This window comes from Haemaphysalis longicornis, unplaced genomic scaffold (assembly GCF_048455015.1).
Source record: "Haemaphysalis longicornis isolate Haplotype H1 unplaced genomic scaffold, Haemaphysalis longicornis Haplotype H1 scaffold_4, whole genome shotgun sequence".
NCBI lineage: Eukaryota > Metazoa > Arthropoda > Arachnida > Ixodida > Ixodidae > Haemaphysalis > Haemaphysalis longicornis.
Window position 1 is genome coordinate 26,621,595 of NW_027526361.1, and position 13,805 is coordinate 26,635,399.

General features: G+C 47.3%; 2 protein-coding genes across 6 annotated transcripts in view; one reads left to right on the plus strand and one right to left on the minus strand.

Moving 5' to 3' along the window:
* The window catches only part of LOC144178394 (uncharacterized), a 206,000-nt gene that overhangs the window by 105,673 nt on the left and 86,522 nt on the right, over nucleotides 1–13,805 (minus strand). The gene's annotated exons all lie outside the window — the stretch shown is intronic.
* Nucleotides 1–13,805, plus strand: part of LOC144178393 (beta-mannosidase-like) — a 275,102-nt gene that overhangs the window by 49,388 nt on the left and 211,909 nt on the right. Inside the window, exon 1 of one of the 2 annotated variants that reach the window (XM_077706205.1) lies at nucleotides 5,393–5,811. The exons of the other annotated variant lie outside the window; for it this stretch is intronic. The gene's annotated coding sequence lies outside the window, so the exon portion shown is untranslated. Of the gene's footprint in view, nucleotides 1–5,392; nucleotides 5,812–13,805 lie in introns of those variants that run through there. 2 annotated transcript variants of the gene reach the window in all.

The window sequence follows — 13,805 nt, forward strand, 5'->3', positions numbered from 1 at the left end:
CCCGTCGCGCGGCCATTAGAGCCGGGCGATTGAGACAAATTTGAATCGCGCGTGCTCGTACCTGATGCGGCGAGTGCACGCCAGCGCGCGGCGACCATACATCACCGGGTTTCTCAGCGAAAGGTGCCGAGGCCCCCGGTGCCGGAGGCGCCTCCTTTTATGGAACAGAAATTGCTCCGGTGAGAGGAAAGAGCCGGGAGGGAAAGGCAGTGCGCCGTGCAAGCGGGTGGCTGTCGGAGTAACACGAGATGGTCGGGCCCATTAAACGATCGCGGCTTTTATGAGCGATGTGAGCGGCTCATTAGCATGGACTAAGTAGCGGCCCGCACGCACGCCGGTGCATACTCGAGTGCTCTGTATTCCCCCTCCTTTGCTTTTACTTTTTCGTGGCGTCATGCCGGAGGAAAGTGGGTACATATGCAGTGATGCATGGGGCGTGGAACGCAGTAAAAGAATTGATGCGGCGGATGATGGCTTCGCCTCCGACGAGCAAGAGGGAATAGACATTTGCGCATTAACATTTGCGAGCATTTAGGCAGATTGTTTGCATTCGCAAGTCTTAGATTAAGTTTTTACACGTATACTAAAACTGAGTACAGCTATATAGACTCTTAGCCGCTCCGTATACCGGAGGAATACGAGTTAAGAATTGAGACCAAATTATACAAACCTTGAACGGGAGCCACCATTTCTTACATATGCCCCCCCCCCCCCCCTCCTCCAGTGTTGCCCGATTTTTTATATTCTTGTTAGCTTTTTTAATGATTCGCAGCTGAAAATGATGCAGCTCAAAGTTTGTCGTTAAGTCTAACGTCAGCCGGGCACACCCGCGCTCGCATCGCCCACCAAAAGGTCATTTAGTGTAAACCTGCTTTGCAACTGGTCTGATTGATCATTCTGTAATTAGCATGCACAAATGATTCATGTTTATTTATTTATTTATTTATTACAAGTACCTACATCGCCCATTGGGCATTGTTGTAGGGGGGTTACAGTAGAAAATAGAATACAAACAGCAAAATTATATGTGAAATAAATCGTGCATTACATTATACATGAGAAATCTAAACACTTGCAGTACAGCATTATAACAAAAGTACAAAACACAGGATTATACAACGAAAGCAGTAATTATACATATAAAAAATCAACACTCAAGACAAATACAAAGCCAACGTTAATATATGGGTTATTTCAGCAACTCAAAATGCTGCTTCAATGGCTGTTAGGAAATTAGAATCAGAGAATATTGGTATTTTTAGCGCATTCCAGTCACTAATAGAGTTTGGAAAGAAAGAGTATTTAAGGACATTCAATCGACAGGTATATTCTCTAATTTTATATAAGTGATCTTTCCGTTCGGACATGTAACTAGGCGTCTTTAAATACCGCTCTTTATTTATTCCAGTCTTACCATGATATATATTATAAAGAAATTTAAGTCTTTGAACTTTCCGTCTGCAGTAGATGTCTCTAACACCCGTTTAAAAGTCGAAGGTCACGGCGCCTTCACTCAATCCACTTTTAGTCAGCTGGAACGATCTAGCTGCAGTGGAGTTGGAAATGTGTGCTCGTCTGGCAATCCGGAAGCCCAGGGTTATGTTGCCGTCCAAACCCAATTCGCCCAATTTTATCTACCTTTTGCCGGGGGCTGAGAACAGGGTATGTGCCGGTATTACGTTAGTAGGGCCATCATTCGGTATTCTCTGAAGTTAGCTACAAGGATGCGTAAGCAGTGCTTAAGGACCATCGTAACATTTATCCGGGGCTAAAGGAGAGAACCATGCCGCGAGATACACGAACGCGCACGTTTGAACATTCTCGCTTCCTGGTGTTGCCAAGATGCGTATTTCCGATGCGCAATCTTAGGATCAGACATTTCTATACTGCCGAAAAGCTGAGAGGGAACTGACGTGTTCCTCTCAGAAAATAAGTTTTAGAGGCGAAGCATCTCATGCTCGGGGCTGTGTCCCTCCCTCCCTTGTTGTCGTTGTTGTCCACCGTCCGCAATCTACTGCGCATGCGCATCTCTTCAGCCCCGTCAGGGTTTGGCCTGACGTCAGCGCAGTCCACTATAAAAAGAAATAGATAGGCGGCGCCCGGTTTCGATCCCACGACTCTCTGGCCGCAACGAGAGGAACGTGGCGCTCTTCCCACTGCGCTACAAACTGAGACGGGAGCATGTGCTACGAACGCGCCTTATGTCCTTCACTCATTCAAACTACGTCAAGAAGCTACTGATACAACGAAGGCACGCTAAGCTGAACGTCAACAGAAACGACGAACTGAAAACTTTAGAGGAGGATATTGAATTTCCCGTGGGAAAGCTGTGGCGGGAAGCGCCACGCGCTTTGCAGCTCAACCAGAGAAGAGGACGAAGAGGGCGGGCAGCGGGGTAGGAGAGTGAGCACGCAATAAAGAAAGGCGAGAACCAGGAGGTGTTCGATCAGGTAACGCGGGTGTAGGTCTCTTCGTTGTTTCTACATTTCTCTACATTTCTCTACATTTTTCTGCCTCTACATGGGGGTTCACACTATGTTCCCATTCGTGCTCCGATAGATGAAACAACATAACGGCAACACGATGGAACCTACACGGAACCCCCATGATGCTTCGCATCCTCCTAATGGTACCCCACGGGAAGATGGTGTAATTTTTTTTCTTCTATAAAGTCACGCACGTAGGTTGCGTAATAAAGAAGAAACATGGGCTACAGACTATTGGCAATGTAGAATATGCACGCTGTAGAGCGCTCCAGTTTTTAGCCGAGTAAAACTGTTCAGCATATATCAATGCCACGGCGAATCAATGATGTTTGATCGCATCGCTATGCTGCGGAAGCCGACTGGTTGAAAGAGTACTGAAGACAACTTCGCGAGGCGGGCTGATGCACGCCTGAACCTCAGCGATGTCATCGGACCACGCACTCGACTGCCGCTGCAGCTCGGGCTACATCGGCCTTTGTGTCCTGTCTTCGTGAATGCGGTGTGGACCAAATCCCGTGAAAGCAATATTCAAACATACTCCCGAGTGTGTGCGAATGTGTGTGTGTGCAAGCATTCCTACTCCTGTTTGTGTTTTAAAGATGATAGTCGTTCTTGGGATACTTAAACGCAGAAATTTTGGTCTGTCTGTCTGTCTGTCTGTCTGTCTGTCTGTGACTAGTATCATCCACCCGAGCAAAGTAAAACATAAGCTGCATAAGCTACCCACAGCCAAATCTAAACGTCTAATTCCGGTGGCAATGTTCATACTTGTCAACATGGCTGAACCAGAACAAGCTATTACCGAAATATAAGCCAGAAAATCAATACACCAGTGATATTTTCGCTGTTCCTTTATTAAAAAAGTCATGGATGCTTGGTTTTTGCGATAGCAAATGAAATACACACTGCAAAAAAAATTCCCTCCGTCGCCTGCTGTTACCCGCGCTACTATAGCTCCTGGCGGCATTTTAAGAAATCAGACGACAACAGTAACGAAATAGGTTAACAGCGCGCAAAGATGACGACACGCAAGGAAGAGATGACAGGACAAGCGCTGTTCCTGTCCTGTCGCTTGTCCTGTCATCTCTTCCTTGTGTGTCGTCGCCTTTGTGCGCTGTTAACCCATTTACGATGCAACATCAACTAGCCCAACAAGCCATCCTAGTAACGAAAGGTTTTACTAGATAGGTGCCACGTTCCTCTTGGAACGCTCCTGGAGTCGGGCAACGTGGTTCTGTAAACGTTGGCGTAGGGTGCCTCGATTCACGCGCGTTTCCACCGCACGGCAGCGCTAGCATCGAGGCAGCCGACCTAGAGCAGTGGAACGCGGTAAATTTAAATTGACTTGAGCAAACCCCTAGCGTGTTATCTTGGGAGGAACGAGACGGGAGAGGACAAGCATGAGAGGTGAGCGGGAAAGAGAAATGAGGCATTTACCAGGGGCGCCAGTCGACTATCGTCTTTCGTTGACATTTGCAACGAAAGGAGCAGATACGCAGCCATTTTTGTTCGTGTGGACGTTAGCGCTTTCGTTTTGTGTGTTTACGCGTCTTCCTCATCTTCACCTTTCATAATTTCCATACGATGTAGCGAGCCAAGCTCGTTGCGAAGTGGTCTTCTTTGCGTCATAAAAGTTATTTCTTTCCCTCTTGAGCGTAGGTCCTCAGGCCCCCTCACGAGTGCACTCACACAACACCCACTCACCACTCTCAAGGAGTAATGAGTGAGCTCCACCATCGTTTTGGACTGGAGAGTGAGTGCGAGCGCCACTAGCGGTGATCTCCATTCACCACTTGCGAGTGTGAGTGCCACTTGAGGTGAGTCCCGCTCACCACGCACAAGTGTGAGCGCCACTCACCACTCGTAAGTTGTACCGGCTAACACTGATCACGGCACATTGGTATCCCTCAGGCTTAAATTTGTAAAAAAGAATGTTGCTAAGTACAATATTTAAAAAAAGGATGTTTAGTGCAAATCTGGGAGAAAAGTAAATAAGGATGATCGAGGAACGGTCCTTTAAAAATCATTACTAGAGAAATCGTTTAAAAAAATACGCACAATATTAATTATGCGTGAAATAACCACTATAAAAACACAGACACACCCTTCGGAAAAATGTCTCTTAGATAATGATGAAAAAGAAATCATTATAACGAGATTGATGAACCACCCTTAATACATATTTCTAGAAAAAAAATCTTAAGAAAATTTGAGTCTATTTATGATTATGTGTAACAAAAACCATAATAGGAGCATCAGCAGCGGAACGCTTTAGCGACTGAGCTACCGCTGCGAGTTAATCACTAAACGTCATAACTCTGCTGGTCAAACTTGAGCTGCCGAATAAAGCTTGCTCTCTCTCTTATTAACACCATTCAATTGCGATTATTCGTCAGCCACAGAAGCTGTTTAGTGCTACTTCTCATCGGTAGCCATCGTGCAGGACGGCTTTCATGGGCACGCAGCGATGCCGTTTTTCTTTTTTTTTTGTTCGGTCGTTCTCCATTACTGCATTCGGTAAGAGCCACCCGTTTGTTCTGCGTCCCGACGAGAAGATGGTTGCTGTGCACGGCGATTGCAATGAATTGCAGTGATTTTAAGATGCAAGGGCTAGCGAGCTGCCTGCGACAACGCTGGCGATACCATGGTGCGGTGAAGTTGCGCTTTCTGCCCGACGCCGGTGCTAGTGCGCTGCACACCGCAAAAACGCCTCGTCACGTAGACCTGTCTAGACAGCCAGTTGCCTTGCTCGCAGACGATGCTCCAGCTTAACGCTTCTGGGACGCTTGGAGTAGCCTTGTTCCCGTACTTCGATATCGGGTCGTTTTACGTAGTTGCCAGCAGAAAACGTCGCTTAAATTGTTGGCTATACCTTCCTCGATGTGTGTGCGAGTTGCGCGGATATGTGAAGTCGTGACGGAGACGGGGTTCAGGCCGTTCCTTGTGGACTAAACGGCGACCGACATTTGTTGGTAGCGCTGCGCAGTTTCCGTCGGTATTCGCTGTCCTCTGAGCTGCGGTGAAAAGAACATCCAGAGTGCTTGGAGCCTTCAAAAGGTGACTACTGCTTAGGTTTACCATTTCCGAACCAGATGTTGGGGGCCACAACAAAAACCTTTCCGCGTCGGGGGCTGCAGTGCACGTAAGGTCTGTTTTTGTGTCAGTTACAGTGGTGATAGAGGGGACTGCAGGTGAGGAGCAACTTGGAGGACATGTTTTGGGACTTGAGCGTTGACTAATGATGATGGTGATAAGGAGGTCTCTGCGGAAGTTGTGTGCCGCCAGCTGCCTCGAAGGATGGATCAGCATGGAACCAAGATTACCGGTAAGCGTACTATTTAAACCGTCATTTTCCTTCGAATGCAGTGTAATATATATATTTGGCTGCGTTTTCTTGGCTGAAGAGGGGGGTAGTGTAACGGTGTCTATTATTGCAGTGGCGACGCGGCCAATCCCGCTAGCGTTAGCGCGAGAATAGACTTGACGAAGAGAAAAATGAAGGCGTCTTGCCGGCGCTTTTTGCTCCAGCTGTGTCGCCACTTTGATCCTCCGTATTCTCAGTAATTAAAAGTGCTCCCTAGTTTTATCCACACGCTACAATATATATATATATATATATATATATATATATATATATATATATATATATATATATATATATATATATATATATATATATATATATATATATATATATATATATATATAATCCACTCATGGGAAATTAATCATGTTGGGGAAATAATATTTTTCTTGCGGCACTTTGTGCACCTTGTTTTGCTTCAAGTTCTGTGACTGGATTTGTGCATTACACTTGCATATATCGGCAAAAAACATTGTCAGCACTTCGACGTTTTTGTAGCGGCAGTAGAGCCATCTGCATACCCAAAAACCGATTTTGAAAACGGTTAGTACAGTCGAAAATGACTGTCACAAACTCTCCCTGAAACTTCTACATATACAAATATATGAAACATGTATCCTTCGTAAACTTCTAGCGATAACGCCGGTGACACCCGGACACAAGGAAGTTGGGCTTTTAGTGCAACGTCATTGCGCCAGGTGAAATACTTCGTGAGCGGGTCGCAGGCGCTTCGTCACTGATGTCCAGACACACGGTCTCTCCGCGAGCCTTCGTTTGCACGGTACTTCTTTCTTAGCAGCACCGCTTCGAAAACGCGAGCGGTCTTGCACGAGCGCTTTTCGAGACGGTTGCTTTTCTTGGGCTACTTAAGCCCCAAAATTTTGCACTTTCCGTCTGTGCGGGTGAGGGCGAGTGTTGCAGTGAGTGCGGGAAAGTGTGTGTAGGGAAGATGAGCAGTGGGCATGAGCGCGAGTAAGTACCAGTGGTGAGGGCCAGTGGTGAACGTCAGCGCGAGTGAGTGCTTGAGGAGAAATATATTTTGTAGTGAGTGAGTGTTCAGTTTTTCCGAGGTATTATTGTCTTGAATACTGAGTGTTAGACTTGAATGACAGCCATGAGGTTTTGGGGTTGTGTAAACATTGTTCATGTTTCGCATTGCTATTGACCAAGTTAACTTCAAAAGGTGCACCCTCGCCGTTCATAAAATGGCCATAGCTACTAAACGGTAGTCGTGATGTTCCTTCCATTAAGCGATATACATTGCGCCACCTTTCCAACTAACCGGCTGTTTTGTTTTTGTTTCAAACCAAGCACATTTTTCCTCCCACGCGCCGTATCTGCCTTTCGCCTTTGTACCGGCTTGTCCATATGTACCTTTGTGCTTATGGAAGCGGAGTCACGTTTTCAATAAACGTGACTGCTGTCCACCGAGGGGCGTCCCTCGCTTCCTGTGTGATAGCGGTCATGGCTGTGGTGCATGTTTGTACGACGGGACATTCTCGGGGGGGCATACTATCGCGGCACTGACGCAAGGTGAGCCAAAAATTTCTCCCTTCTGCTCGCTCCCGCCTTTTCTTTTTCCACATATCGTTCCTCCACTGCGTGATTTACGGGCATGCGGGTGAGGTCGGCCATTCCCGACACTGTCGTCAGAGCTGACGTGACAGCCACGGAGGGAGGCGTCTATGCGGAAGGCTGAATATACGGGATGAACGCTCGTTAGACCTCTGCCCATTTGTAGACATGTAGTACAGGCGCTGACATAAGTACTTGGAACAAGGGGCTGTGACCAAACCACACAGGAACGCCCTATAGCTGCACCGGCGGAAACGAAAGGAGCAGTACATGCATGTGCGCCTGCCGACGGTGACAACCCGTCTGTACCGGTCAACCCACTCCTTTTAACGACGCCAAAAAACGTGTTCACAGCGTATTGGTCTCGGCGATGGCGCTGATCGTACATACACATAAAAATATTAGGAAAGAAAAATTGTCACTTCAGATCCCCGTGATTGCGCCCCTTCTCCAGCAGCTAGCGTGCTCAGGTACGTTGCCAGTTGTGTCTCTGCCATCAGCGCCATCGCTGAGACCAGTATGTTGCGAAGAATGTTCTTGTCCACGTTAAAAGAAGTGGTTTCAGAGGTATATACGGGTTAGCACCATCGGCAGGCGCACATGCATGTTCTGCTACTGTCGGTTACCGCCGGTGCATCTATACGGTGCTCCTGTGCGGTTCGGCCACAGATCCAGTGTTCCAATTATTTCTGACTGCACCTGCACATGATACCAGCTTTCGTTGTCAATCTTGCACCTCAGGCAGAGTCCATATAGCTAAACTGTGTGTAGACATTACTGCGGAAGCAATAAGTAACCGATTGAGCGAAAAAGCCGGCGTCTCTGAAACGTGGCACCGCCGCCGCCGCCGCCGTGGCGCAAGGCCTGAGCTCCCGTTTCCTGCGACGCGTTGCGCCGAGCGCGTTAGAAGAAAATGGCCGCGTATCTGCTCACTTGCGCCGCCTCTGCCACGCAAATTCCTCTCCCCGCTTCCCCACCCACCTCACATGCCCACCTCCCCTCCTTTTTGATCTTCCCACGGTAAACACGGAGGATGCTTGCTAAAGTCAATTCAATTTTCCCGCGTTCCATTGCTCACCTTGCGTCATCTACTGGAACCTCTTGTTACTATTGAACGTGGAACACGGCCTTAGTATCCAGGCTCTCGTGAGCTCTTTGTGTATTTTTGGGTCTAAATATTGTTTTATTCGCGTATTTTTTTTATTTGCAATAGCAGATTTCAAGCGCGCATTTATTTCTAATGGAAAAAATACTGCGAGTAGCAGTTCTGCATTGCTGTTTTGCCTCAAATATGTCTAATGTTTTCTTTTTGCTCAACAATGTCCACAAGTATGAAGTATGTTTCCAGGTTCAGTGGTCCGTTAAGCTTTTGGCTATATGAACTTATCATTCAAGAATTCTTTTAACTTTTTGACGGATGGCTGAATTGACAGACAGACAGACAGACAGACAGACAGACAGACAGACAGACAGACAGACAGACAGACAGACAGACAGACAGACAGACAGACAGACAGACAGACAGACAGACCATCTCTAAAAAAAGGGGAAGGTGGAGGAAATCTGGGCAGGCGAACCTGCTGCCAAACCCTCTGCGCTGCCCTGCACTGGAGGAAGGTTTGTATGAGGGAGGAAGAGAAAAGAAGGGAAGCATCGGAGGGAGAAGCGGGCACACTTATACTCGGGTGAAACTTTAGAACGGCAACGGGAGTTGCCTCTGTGCCTCATCACCGCAACCGGATGTTACTCCGCGCGGCGCAAGTAGTGCGTTACTGGGAATATTGTGAACATGACACGAGCCGTCTCCGTGATTTTTTGGGCTTCATTGGGCGCGCGCCCGTTGACATCCGGGTCCGTCGCTTAGGCGTAGTGATAGCGTTCATGAGCCATTGCCCTTTCTGACTTGTTCCCTAGTATAGATAGCCCCTCTGACAGGCACAACAAACCGTCACACCGGCCGATAGTTCCAAGAAAACAAAACAAAACAAAAATTGGTCACATTCTGTGAAAATCGGGACAAATTTCCACGGCCCCCGCCGTTTACCCCGGTAAACGGTGGCGGCCGTGGAAATACGTACCTCTCAAGCGTGTACTGGGAATTACGCCAACGTACGTGCTCAACAATTTCTTGTGATCTGGATTAGCTCCAATGGCACCGAAACCCTGGCTTCGTAAATGTTGTCTAGACCATTGGATTTTTCAACGCGAAGCTTGAGTGTTCTCACTGATGGTTTCTGTAACGCGAAAACGCCAAAGTGAAAGAAAAAAAAGCGCTTCCTGCGGCGGGAACCGAACCTGGGTGCCTGGCGTTATGAAGACGGCATCTATCCGAGTGCTACATTTAGTTATGGTCGAAGCGGTTTGGAATACCCAGACAACAGAAGCATCCGTCACGAGAAAGCTTCGCGTTCACTCATCGTTGTCGTTTGACGGAGGGGTGCTTGATTTTTCCTTGGAAGGGGGGGAGGAAGCAGGGGGGGGGGGGGGGGGGTTGGCGAGAACTATCTCAAAGGCGAAGCACACAACTATATTAAAATTTCAGCATTCCCATGGGGCATAACTTTCGTAAACAAACTCTGCAGTATATCGCAACTAAAATATATAATATCATACCACTTCGCCCTAAACAGTAACAAATTTTCCGGTTCACACAGGCAGTATACACACTGGAATTATCTTGCTTCATTTGTCTAACTACTGATCAATCATTACTTATTACTCGGCTACGCGTGCGTAACATTTTTCGCTCGGGAGATGTTTTCCATAATATGTCTTCTACGAGTCCTGTATGTATTCTATAGTAAACTCCTTAAGCGGAAATTGTTTAGTTTTTATTGTTGTTGCTGACATGTTTTCTGTGTTATGTCACCGAACTTTCAGGGCTTGCAATGTTGTGGAAATATTTTTATAGCAGTGGCCTGGTACTAGCTGTGCTGCTAGCCCCCCGCCCCACCCGATAAAAATTTCTACTCCCGTACAAACCCTCGTATCGAAGTAAACCAAAATGAAATGACATAAATGAATGTCGCGGAACGATCGCCGGAATCCTGGCGTTGGTTTTTATGCTAAGCGTCCTTTATGTACTCAACTGCGGTATCAGCAGCCTGTGTGGCTTCCGCAACTCCTATCGCAAAAGCGTTCCTGATGCAGCAACTGCCGTTAGCGGAAGAAGCACAGTAGAAGAAGGACTCATTTATCCTCGTCTCAGCTTCGCTGTGAGATAGCAGCGAGAAATTCTTGCAACCCAAAGAGCGCATCCCATTTAAAGGTAATCATCGGAGGCGAATCGTGCGTGCAATTTTATTCTTGTTGTTAGTTGTCTGCTGTTAGCTTTGTGGCGCTCGTAAAATCAACAAATATGCTTTGCCGGCGAGGAAAGATTAATGGCGTTTGTTTGAGCAAGACTCCTGTATAGTCCACAGTGCTTAAAGTATAAGATGCATTGACATTTCGTTTTAAAGTAACTCTACACCGAGGAATACGTGCTCCGCTGCTTCTTCAACGGTGAAGCAAAGACTTTACACTTTCGCTGGGGAACGAGCCCCTTAAAGGCGTAAGTGAACGCTGAGCAGCGCACGCAGACCCGGACGTTTCCTTGCGGAGAAGTGCGCGATCGTGGGCAGCTCCCGTGGCTGTAAATACGACAACTCGGAGGCTACCCGGTCGGCTCGCTTCGAGCCATTCGTCTGCAGACGGTCTCAGCCAAGGAGGTTGTATAGAACTTCTGGAGGGGAGATGGTGCTCGAAAACTGACGCCGACGGCCGCCATCTTGCCGTGGGTAGAAAACTTGTTCCGCGGTAGCAGACGCATTGCATTCGTCGCATAATGTACTTGTTTTTGTGGCGGGTTACGTTATATTTTTGCTTCCGTTCTTTTTTTGTTTTCTTTTGTTTTGTTTTGCAAGTTGATTCTCTCATGCGGCTACCTTCAAACGCACCGAGCTTTTCTTGCGCGCGTTCATTTTGCCGCATGTGGTTTCGGTTATGCTCCCCTCTCCGTGTTTCTAGTTACGCGCTTCGCAAGTCGCCTGTGCGTGCGCCGGGGGCGCACACATCTGGTAATTATTTACATTCTTGGGCGCTAACAACTAAAATAAACAGCAGACACAATGACATTTTTTTCTGCCCCATGTGTCGTTCTTCCGAGTTCTCTCTTGCCAAAGAGCAGAACTCGTGTTCGTTCGATCCTCGTTCGCGGATGGATGCTCCAAAGGTGTAGAAAGCAGAAATGGTCTTCTCGTGCGTCGCGTTCGGCTGCGCTAATCGCGCGAAGAAGGCATCGGGGATCACCTTTCATCTGTAAGTACTGAGGGTATCTGTTTGTTCTGGGTTTCGAGGGCATTACTAGTATTATAACGTTATGAGTGCACATTTGCCCGCCGTTTGTGCGTGATGTAAAGGGAAAATTTGCCGTAGCACCTGCCGTCCGCTTACTCAGCATACCGTACGCGCTTGTTTACGCAGATATGCGAATGTTTTCGCTCGTAGTTGTGGTGGTCCTGTAGTCGCTTGGCTGCGCGAAATAACATGTTTGTAACTATGTGGGGCGCAAATTGTTTTTCCGCACTAATTTAAATGCAGAGTATTGCTAAGGCAGTTACCGTCAAAAATCAAGGCACTCTTGTTTAATACATTTCCTTTACATCCGGCCATACGTGAATACACTGACGTTTCTCGTTAGCGCTGTTTCGTAGAAGTCTTTGATGCACCGCAATGCCCTCCCGCGTTCTTCATCCGCGTGATTTTCTTATCAATAGCACGCTGCTCGCGTCCGAACTTGCGTGGTCAACGAGGTTGTGAATGTGATTGAGTAACCTTCTGCGAGTAGTTTTCTTATCAATAGCACGCTACTATTGTGCCAACGTGCGCGGTTAATGTAGTCGTGCATCCAATTAAGTAACCATCTGGATTTGAAAAATAAAGTCAATGGGAGTCCCATGCCTTCTGTAAAGTGCACGCGGAATAAAAAAACCTGCTTTAATGTGCTTCAGTGTGTGCCAAATCCATTTCGCAAAATACGATTGAAAAGCTGGAAATAGACCCGCCGCGTTGGCTCAGTGCCTAATGCACTGTGCTGCTCATCCCTAGAACGCGGGTTCGATTCCCTGCCGCGGCAGCCGCTTTTCTGGTGAAGGCGAAAAGCGAAAACTACTGTGTGAACGAGATTTCGGTGCACGTTAAAGACTCCCCAGGTGGTCAAAATTAATCCGGAGCCCTCCACTACGGCGCGCATCACCTGCGTTGCGTCAGCGCGTTAAACCCCACAATTAATCAATCAATCAACCAATCAATCAATCAAAAGCTCGTGCTTAATTTGGTCTTCGGCAAGGGCAAAACTGGGCATATGTTGTTTAAACCAGAAAACGTGCATTTGCACTACACATAAAGATTGCAATATCCTGATGGATATGATTCTTGCAGTACTGCTTAAAAACCGTTCGAACCGCTACTGCATTATTATTTATTAATCATTAATGAATAAGCATTCATTAATCCTAACCACGCCGCTAAAAGAAACAAGCGTCAAATAATCGCGCTTTCGCGTGTCCCGCACTTCCACCCTGAAATCACGGCTAATAGTAACCTTATAACGCGGAATCTCTTGCCATGGAGCGCAACATGAGGTAATTTTAATGTTAAGGGGGCGGTCTATAGCCTTAGCTATACCGAATAAACGTTTATTGAAATAAAATAAGGGGGGGTGCCTTTAGGATAGCGCTGCGCGTTTTCCCGCATCGACAGCTCTGTTGACCACCGTAAGATATACACAGGCGAACTCGCTGCTTGAACCATATCTTACGTCAAAACCTTACGCGTAAGGCAAAATTCAGTCTGCCCTCAAATATGGTAATCGATATACTAGCTTACCATCGTTTTCTCCCTTGTAAAGCCAAAAAAAAACGCGACCGCACTTCAGCGTCCCTGCCGGCGCAGCGCCTTTTCTACCCACGGCAATATGGCCGCCGGCCGGTTCGCCCGGCTTCACCTCCCCGCGTTGCCCGCTATGGGCGGCCTCCACTCCAGAAGTTTTATACAACCTCCTTGGTCTCAGCACCCGCATTAACAGATTGAAGCATAACAGTTGCAGTCTTAATTGAGGCTGATAGCGACTTGTTACTGGAAATAATCTGCACGCGTGCACAATATGATTAAGGTTGCTATGTTAGAAATGCCTTAAGACGCAGGTTGAAGACGGCGTTCGTTTCGGGGCAGTAAAGGCCTGTGTCCTCTCTTTATGCTTACGCACGGTAGTGATGCACGGGTGGTGCGCGGAAACGAAAAATACTTCTGGTGGTATTGCGCAGACTGAAGTTATTTGAAACGGGACAAAATAAACGATCATTCGGGGTAAATAAAATCTACTCTATGGCCAAAGGGGA